Here is a 10,190-nt window from a genome sequence, read left to right on the forward strand (position 1 = left end):
AGAACATATCGGTTTCTCATGATGATAATTCTTAATTTATAATGCATGCTTAATTATTTATATATTAACTAGGCAGATATATCTAAATCTCAGTGAACCACTTTTAAATTTTAAGAATTAATAATTCTCCTACCACAATTACATTCATAAAGCACAATTCTTTTCAGTCTCTTCATTTCAAGCTCCACTGTACCTTTTGTAGACTAATACCTGGTCAATACAGCAATATCATTATTTGAGATTTATCTAATTATCTCAGGAATAGATACCAAGTATTTTGTACACCTACTCAGACATACTTCAAGGAAGCCGTGATTTTCTTTACCCCTACGCTAAGTTCAAAAACAGCTCTAAAAACACTTTTGACATTTCAAAGATCATAAACGAGGCAAGTCCTTTTCCTAGAAAGCCTATAATCTCCATTTTAGATACTGTTTAATTAGCAAGGAAATAAAATTAATCTGGACTAAGTGTAGTAACAGATACCTCCTTTACCATTTGCATACACAAAGCTCTATAAATGCAGCTCTTTTTGAAGTCTTATTACACAGATAATCCCATGGCCACATAATTTACATTGAAAAACATGAAAATGGAGAGCCAGAAAGTAAAGTGCTGCCTGAGAAAATGCAAGTCTCAACACTGAAGAGAGCTGGAGAGTACCCAGAGTCAGAAGAGGGGGAAGAAGCCACATGGGTACCTATGCTTTTATACTTTCCTTCCAACTGTATCAGTCTGATGTTGTAGGAGAGGCCTGTGTCCCCAACGCCTTTTAAGCACATTCATCTTCTCTGCTATGCTCGGCCAGGGGCGGCAGGACCCGCCACCAGTGCTCAAAGTACCACTAAATCCTCACTTAGGCTTCCCCACTGAACACGCTCAGTCGCACTGCACACCTGCAGCTACAAAACTCAAAGTGAGAACTAGAAATTCTAAAACAAATACAAATTCAAGCCATGGCTCACAGCATTTCTAAGCTAGAACATGCAAAAAGCTCTTTGCATTTGTGCCAAGCGACGCCTGAGTACCCACCCAGTTATTGCCTGCAGTGCAGCAAGCATCACATGATAAATCATTTGTTATTCAGCTCAGATGACTTCATTCACCCTGGTACAAACTTTCAAATGTATTTTATGTAAAGTGCTGAATAATTTTTCGATTTCAAATGCCACCTAATTTTGCTGAACTGCTTACATCAATAGGAGTCTTACACAAAGAGAAAGGACAGATCAGAGCATTATGCACAATTTTTTCAGATATTAAAATTAATGCTGCATTCCAAATTACCATGAATAGACAATAATGAAATGACAACAAATAAACAAAGGCATTTCAGCACCTTGACTTTATATACCAAATCTGTCCATTCTGTAACAATAACTCTACCTGGCATGTACCTGCATACCAACTAGATAATTCAATTAATTGAGTGTTTGATCCATGAAGTATTATAAATTCAGCTTCACAGTTAAAAATCCACTACAGGCTTTTATTAGCAACTCCTTTCAGGTACTGTGAAGCGTCTTCTGGTTTTGGAAGTTGCCTTCAAAACCACACAGAACTAATTCTCCTCTTTCAAATGAAATTAAATTAAAAGCGTGTACACTGAAGAACATAGACAGACTACTGGATGCAAACAAAGTGGAGCACATCAGAGAATCCCTGCGTAGAATTAAATTCCCATTTAACATTTACCACCATGAAAATTAAGTAGTGTAAATCAAGAATTATGACTATTCCAGACAAGAGGCAAAGGCAACACTTACCAGATGGTATTACCTTGTGTGTTCAACCTTAACTAATCCAGAATTCATTTACTGAAGTTTACTTCCAAAGCACAATGCTGCTAAGGCAAAAATGCTATTCCATTTTCTAAAATTCACTTAAAATATCCTTCATCATCAACAGCTGTCAAATATCTGTAGCAATTTTGAACCATCTAGACTTGAGAACAAATTCAAGACTAGTAAGCATGAAAACCAAAGTGATTTAAAACACTTCATGTCCTAGCAGCTTAGTTGGAAATGACAGAAATCCAAGATGTCATAAACCAAAACACATAACTATTATACTGGAATTAAAGTGTCTCTTTTCAGAAAGTCAGCCTGACATGCTCTCTCCATATTCTCTTCTCTTACCCATTTGAAATTATAATTAAGGTATTTTCCTGCAAAACAAGAAGCCCAAATCCTCATAAATAGTAACAAAAATCCACAGAGCTGATTGCAATTCAACCAGTGTAATTATGTTTGGAAACTGTGTGACAAACCTATTAAAGGGACACCTGGAAACCCAGATTCACCACTAACGTGGCTTTTCCTGTTTTGTGATCGTTGTTGCATTTTGGGAAGTAGGAAGAGGCTACTTCACACACAGCCAAAAAATTACAGCAACTGCTTATTCAGCAAGTCTCAAAGGAACGTTGGCTGTTTCTCTGAAAAACCACGTCAGTGATGATTCACCCTGTTCAGTCATTCATCTTTTCTAGGATTTTGAAAGAAGCAGAGTTATTGCTCAATCCCTCGTAGCACTTACTCTTTACCCAGCGATTAACCTTTTCTATTGTACCCCAGGAAAACACTCTCGGGCAGGCAGAACACACAAATTCATTAGACAACCGTCAAAGCATCTTACTGCATACAACCACGCTGATCAATATGACAGTCGTCTCTTCTGGAGAGCCTAGTGATAAACAACTCAGTGCTCAGAGCTCATTCTCACAGTAAGATTATATTACAAAACTAGATTTGGGCCACAACTATTTTTTCCACGCAGACTCAAGCGTTTTCCCATCCATTTCTGCTTTGGCACCCTAAAGCACTAACCTAGCCCCTCTTTACCTCACGGGTTCACAACCCGAAACAAGAGAGCATTGCTCTCCAGACACAGTCGTTAGTTCTGTCTGTATGGAAAAGGTAAGTCCCCACCACGCTCTCTCCATCAGCGCTGACCGTAACGAAGAATTGGCCACCTCAGCACTACCTTGTCAATAAAACTAATGAAAAAGCCTAGATGGTCTTCTGGGTTTTTTTCCTAAAGTTGATAACGAGATTGAAAGTCAAAGAACAGCTGTAGTAGAAAAGCCATGCTAAGAAATACAACATCATTCCCAGCATCTGCCATGGCTACACGTAACAGCAGACTACAGTATGCTGAGTTTCAGTGAGAAGTTGATACTTCCTATTGCCTCCGCACGGCAACAAGCTTGTCTTGGGATTATAATTAGCACCACTGATATATGCTTCCCATAGGACCAAAGAAGAGCTTTCAACTCTGCAAGGAAAAAGCCTAAATGCACAAAAGCCTTTATTACTCTGCCAAATTCTGGTTTGTTTAGGAAAAAAAATCTGAATTACGACAATTTTCTTGAGACAGCCTGATTTGATAGTGGGACTGAGACTGTGCCCATAGGAAATAAATTAAAGTGTAAGGAAAACAGATAGGCACACTCAGAATCATTTCTGTTTAGCTAACACAGGAAAATATGATGGAAAAGGCTTCAGAAACAGCTAGTAATTACCAGAGTTCACTCCTGCCTACAATTTTAGGGATCAACAACCAGGCTCAGTGAGGTCTACGTTAGCTACGCTCATGCAGAAATTCCCATGGCATTTTTCATTCCTACATGAATGGCTCAAAATCTTTCCTATGACTCAGTTTACCAAACAACTTCAAAGGAGCCCTAACAGCTGCTAGTTGGCAAAGAAAGGTCTCAGCTTGCAGAAGAGAGACAACCTCACGCTACTGATTTTGCCCGCAGGCAGCAAGCTCACTGGTAGCAACTACATAGGAGCCACCAACAAGACAGGCCATAAAACCATTCCCCAGGACGACCTCCCCGAGCACCTCCAGACTCCCACACAGGTAAGGTTTGTACCTCCGCTGCTCTTCCTACCAATACTGCCAAGCCAGTTCCTGCCACAACCTTGATATCCCAGCAGCAGTTCAATATACATTTTTAAAGATGCCAAGCAAAGCAAAGTGTTACCTATGGGATCATTTCCTGGCTGCTCCGATTAGCCAAGAAAGCGGAAACCGGTGCTGGGAGGAGGAGGCTGGGAGTAACGAAAGCTGTATGACCCCAGTTGCACACTGTCATTTCCTAAAATCTTCTTCCTACCACTACAGAGTGCTGGATAGAGTTTCTGAAAAAGAGTATTTTCCAAACATCCACATGGATCAGTGACAACCATGCTGCATTTCTCCAATCCTTTGCCAGTAACAGTTTCACAATCACTGCCTGGGATTAACGTTATCCTGAACTTACCCATTCTCATGCGGAGCCAACATTTAGGTGTTTTTTCCCCCAAAATTCACCAAGATTATTCCCTGGTATGCCAGCACTTGTTAAAACATCAGCATCAGCAGCTCAGAGCTGCTCAGATAATTTTGTTAACATTCCTAGGTGAACGTTACACAGCAAAGCATGTCCAAATGTTTAACAATTGCTGTTTATCATCTTTCCTAGTTTTTGAAACAGAAAGCAAACAGGAAAGAAGGGCTTTTGCAGAGACAAAATAGGAAAGAACAAGTGGTGAATTTAGAGATTCGTATAATAAAACGTAGAGAGTCTCGCCAATATTGGGTAATACATTCTGTTTTCCCAAGAAAATAGTCTCTAAATTTCTGGCTCAGAATAGTCAGTCTATTTTTCACAGATTTCTGCTGTACATCTGTTTAATCCAACATGCTTGAAAAGCCAACCATTATAAAGATCCAGGTCACCTTCAGGTCACATCAACTAGAAGTTTGAAAGGGCTTTATTTTATAAGCATTAAAGAGAGGAAAGCCTAATTAAGCATGAATTCAATCCCTGCTTAAGTAGGCTGGATTGGAACAATTTCTAGTAAGAAGCTCTTTTAAATGTTTATTTAGAAAATCTCCCATGTGAAAAGTAGCAACAAAATCAGGAAAGCTGCTCAGACTCAGGGACCTCTTCGCTACAAGGCATAGTACTTATTTGCTATTGCACAACCTGCCATTAAACCCATCTGAGGTATGAGCAGCAACTGCAGTGTTTACCTGCATTTTAAACAATGCACGTGTTTGTCCAGGGACATTATACAGTTCCACACACACTGTACTGCTGGTGTAGTAATGAGTAAGCCATTCAACAAGTGAAAGCTACGAAGTAGGACAACTGCAGAAAAAAAATAGGACATACGTTTACATATAATGAAATGTACTGAGCAAGAAAACTCTGGAGAGAGACAAGAGAAATAACAGCTTTTCAGTACCCTGCATCGCCATGGCCTTCACCAGAAAAGCAAAATACTCAGTATTTTTCAGGAAATACTCAGTAGCTAATAAAGATATTCTAATTACACTGCAAGATCGCTAAGGCAATGGATTTACTAAGGTATGATACGGCAACTAATATTTTCACTGCAATCTTTGCAGGAGCTACAAATGCAATACTAATTTAGTAAGTTCACCAGTGGAAACCATAAGGTTGGGATATCTAAAATTAGGTGTGATGAAACAGCTATCTTTTTTGAGCTCAAGCTGGGGGGGGAGGTGGGAGGTGGTCAAGCATACTCACTAAGTCCAGTGGAGGAACTGCGTTTCCAAAATGTCAAACAAGTGAACTCTAATAGTTCCCTGTCTAAAGCCACCTCTAAAAGTAACTTCCCCCCCCCCCCCAAAGGGAAGGGAACCCTGCAGGGATTTAATTTCTTTTAAAATAAATCCTACAGTTCTAGAAACATATGGCTCCGTTTTTGTATCACAGAACAATATAGGAAAAATAGAAATGCTTTTTCAACATTTTTCTAATCTAAAAGCTATGAGTGTCAACATTCGTCATTGCTTAAGAAAAATGAAAAATTCTGAAAGTATGTTACAAGAGGGATTTATTTCAGCTGTTCATCATTTCCAACCTTTAAGACAACAATGTACTGTAGCAAAAAAAAACCCCCCCCCCCCCCCCAAAGTGAAGGCAACCTTGCAGAGATTGAATTCCTTATAAAGCAGATGTGCAAAGTCCTTTACAAGCTTTTAAAATAAATCCTACAGTTCTAGAAACATATGGCTCCGTTTTTGTATCACAGAACAATATAGGAAAAATAGAAATGCTTTTTCAACATTTTTCTAATCTAAAAGCTATGAGTGTCAACATTCGTCATTGCTTAAGAAAAATGAACCTTGCAGAGATTGAATTCCTTATAAAGCAGATGTGCAAAGTCCTTTACAAGCTTTTAAAATAAATCCTACAGTTCTAGAAACATATGGCTCCGTTTTTGTATCACAGAACAATATAGGAAAAATAGAAATGCTTTTTCAACATTTTTCTAATCTAAAAGCTATGAGTGTCAACATTCGTCATTGCTTAAGAAAAATGAAAAATTCTGAAAGTATGTTACAAGAGGGATTTATTTCAGCTGTTCATTTCCAAATGCCTTTAAGACAACAATGTACTGTAGCAAAATCGGCTGTTTCACTACTTCAATTTAAACATGAAATGCATGAAAAAGGAAAGTCACTTCAGAGAAGAATTAAGGAATGTTCAGAAGAAATACATGTGTAACTTGCTAGTGGGTTTAGTACTTTAAAGTGCTCTAAAACTTTTATGTACAGATGTGCAATTCTTATTAAGGAATACGTCTAGATTATTGTGGAAGAAAGTAGCATCCTATTTTAAGGCTTAGAAAGAAAGCCACTTTTAAATAGTGAATACACAGATGAACTATTGCAATATGAAGCCAGTTCAATAGCCAAAATTTATTAAAGCTTTGGTGCTGAAAATGCCTCTGTTGTCAGAACACAACATTGGGTATTAAGAGGAGACGCTTGCAAATGGCTTAATATATTGGATGTAATTCCACTCCTACTGAATTCAAGGAACCCAATGGCAACAAAACGACTTCATTTTCTGCAAAATGGTTGGTACAGGTACCTACCAAGAGCCGTGAACCGTGCCTATGAAAAGATGCCCAACACTCCTGGAAGTTACACAGTTACTCTCTTCTTATGCAGTGCTAGTGATTGAAGCATACAGCAGGAGACAAAATGAAGTTGACAGGGTTTGCTCATGTGATTTCAGATCTATTAAGTGAGGTGCCCCTGGAATGCACCTGCAATATAAATTTATTTGGCTTTCAAAATGAAAAGGACCCCACAAACACTGCACTATAGAATTATTTGTATGTAAGTGCACATTCCAACAAAACTCAGACTGCTTGTAGCACACTTAACCGGGGAAACTATTTTTGTAAAAAAGAAAAGGCATCATTTTCATCTTCAATTATCATTGGAAATAAAAATGCAGAAAGAAAACCTCAGCTGACAATTTCTTTGTTGCAACACAAAAGCATGGAGATTATGTACCAGCTGAGATTTACTAACTCAGGTAAGAACTTCTGAGCTCTTCTGGCTTGAAAGAAACATAAAGAGCTTGTGAGCATATCAGAAAATTTTGCAGTTTATTTCCTAACAATCTAAAAACCACATTTACTAGGGGGTTGACATGCCCTTACTAAGCAAAAAGTGCAAACCCTCAAAAGAACATTTTAAATACTAGCTTTGTCCCTTCTTAGGTTTCTGGAGAATTCAGGTCAGTATGTAGTAGTTTCGGGTTTTGTTTCCAGTTTTGTTTTTTTAGTTTCACCTTCATCCCCAGGAAACAGAAACTCAGCCTCTGCCAAGTACAGCCCTTGATTCAACACTATTAAGTTTACACTTACGCAGTCTGTTGTATTAAATTTAAATTAACAGAAGCTGCTTAGAACAATAGACAAGCAAACTATTCATTTGACATAAGCTTTGGTCTTCTGCGTGGTATTTCACCATGTCTACAGAGCTTTTCCTGAAATTCTTCACCTTTTCCTTAGCTGGTTATTCAGAAGACTGACTATTTTCAGCACCCATAGAAGGCTTACATTATTACTAGTTCAGTTGCCATGTTAAAGTTGCATCTAACCTGGGCCTAAATCATCTTCATATGAGTGCTTTTATAGGCAATGATCTACAGGAAAAAAATTATAAATGCAAGTTTAAAGCAATTCTTGCAACACTAAGCAGCATTATAAAATCTTAATACATACTGCTGACAAAAGAATAGAAAATTTATTCATGGATGCCTTTGTATTTCAGCTTTAGAACAAGTCTAGCATGCAAAGACCTAGTTCTCCAAACATTACTTTGGGATGAAGAACTGTATAGATCTACATCTTTCAAAGATACTGCTTTGAGGTGGGATGAGGAACAAACCCAAAAAGCATTCAGTTAATGACAACCTACTTCCTTACAACTATAATATGACAAAGTAAAATACAGTCTTAACGCCCCACAAAAGCACTTCAATTCTTATTTCTTAGAGGGGCTTCGTTTACACACGTCTTCAAACATAAGGATCTATTTGTGTGGCTTATTTAAACCAGGAAAGTTCAAATCAGGGACAGTGTCACCCACCAATAAACAAATTATTCAGATACCAGGGACATAAGATGAAGTGTCCAAAACGACAAAATAGTTGACTTACATCAAATAAGAAACCAAGTCTGTGTTATGGCTTCCTGTATTTTGTTATCCCACACTGTCTCTATATAAACCATCTGTGCTACACACACTTCAAGCCATCTTTCAACTATCAACAGGGCTTCTGCAGTAAAACAAACAATTACTAATAGATGTATCTTAGAGACAGATTCTAAATCAAAAGGCACAGTGCTCCAGCATTCTATTATTAACAAAAGATCAGAACAAATCAGCAGAGGATTTTTTCTGAACATCCGTTAGTAACAGAATACAGAGATGAAAGACAGAGTGGGGGGGGGGAAGCAACGTTTGCTGTCACACTCACCCAGACAAGACAACACACACAGAGTCTGGACTGAAAAACTACTTCCAAGTGCTCATTCTAAAAGAATGTTATTACTTTTTTTTTTTTTTGCTAACCAGAATCATGCACACCAAAGGAAAGAACACAAAAAGCTATTGTCATTTGCACTAGCAAAAAAGTGTAATAAGGCATGATGGAAACAAGTTAATGAAACTGTAATCTGGACTGCTAACTGGGGAGTATTAGAAGTTATACAACTTCTCATAGCACTTGACACATGCACCCCTCAGCTACTGAAACAGGTAAAAGGTATCAGGCTTGCCAGAAAATAAACCTCATTAATTTTATTTGTAAGAGGAGTTGCAACAACTGAGAGCCATAGCCTGCTAGATTCACAAGATCTTCTGGACAATTTCTCATACGTAACTTCTGTTCAGAGGAAGACTGCAACACTAGTTAATGCGAGTTCCTCACACAAAAAACACTTAAGTGCAGATTACTTATAGAAGGAGTATTTAATAAGACAGTCTACAGATTAGTTGTATATCCTGTGGTAAACCTACAATTATTGTCATTCAGGTTGAGAGTATTCACCAGATGCAAGGAACCAGGAAGAGAGATCAACAAGGCTGGAATCAGAGCTGTGTTAAGGGGCAGAAGGAACACCCTGTCTCCATTTAAAACACGCTTCCCGCTAGCGTACCTGCTGCTGAAGTACCTCTGGCCTCCTTTTTAGCCCAGCATCCCCGCTCTCAGCTAAAGCAGGAATCAGAAGTGACAGCCAGTTCTCTCTCTGATTCACAGTACTTCTTGGTCATACCATAAGTAAACCTAGTTTTTAAAGTGGAAAATAACTGCAAACAGGAGATTATGAAATTTGGACTGTTGCTGCATGCTCAAAGATAGCACTGTTCTTATGAAGGCAGTGTGCATGTGTACTAGACATCCCAGAAGAATTAATCTGTGATGTAAAAGTCACGGTAGGGCTCGTTCTGCTGAGTGTCATCACCCCCCCCCAACAAAGAAAGTGGGGCTGTACCCTCAGTTACGTCTCTTGCAGCTTTACAGCCTTCACTACAGTCGCACAGTAGGACCCAGAGGCAAATGTAGCCCCTTCAAAAGTAACTTCATCTCAGCTACCAAAATGAGGCAACCAGAACCCATCTCTGCTCCAAACGCTGCAACAGACCCCAAGAAAAACAGAGATTACAACAACTTATTCAGTCAGAAGGCACAAGGCCTCCCTCAGAGCGGACGCGAGCCCGAGGCAACCCGAAGCCCACGCACTGACTGCACCCCGCAAAGCCCAGACGGTGCCATCACCGGGCGCCGTGGCAGGCTGCGGAAGGAAAACCCGCTTAACAGAAAGGAGGGGAAGGAACCGAACAACTCCCAGCTCGCTGCAGGAGGC

Source organism: Aptenodytes forsteri, unplaced genomic scaffold, assembly GCF_000699145.1.
Source record: "Aptenodytes forsteri isolate BGI_AS27 unplaced genomic scaffold, ASM69914v1 Scaffold53, whole genome shotgun sequence".
In the NCBI taxonomy this organism is placed as follows: Eukaryota; Metazoa; Chordata; class Aves; order Sphenisciformes; family Spheniscidae; genus Aptenodytes; species Aptenodytes forsteri.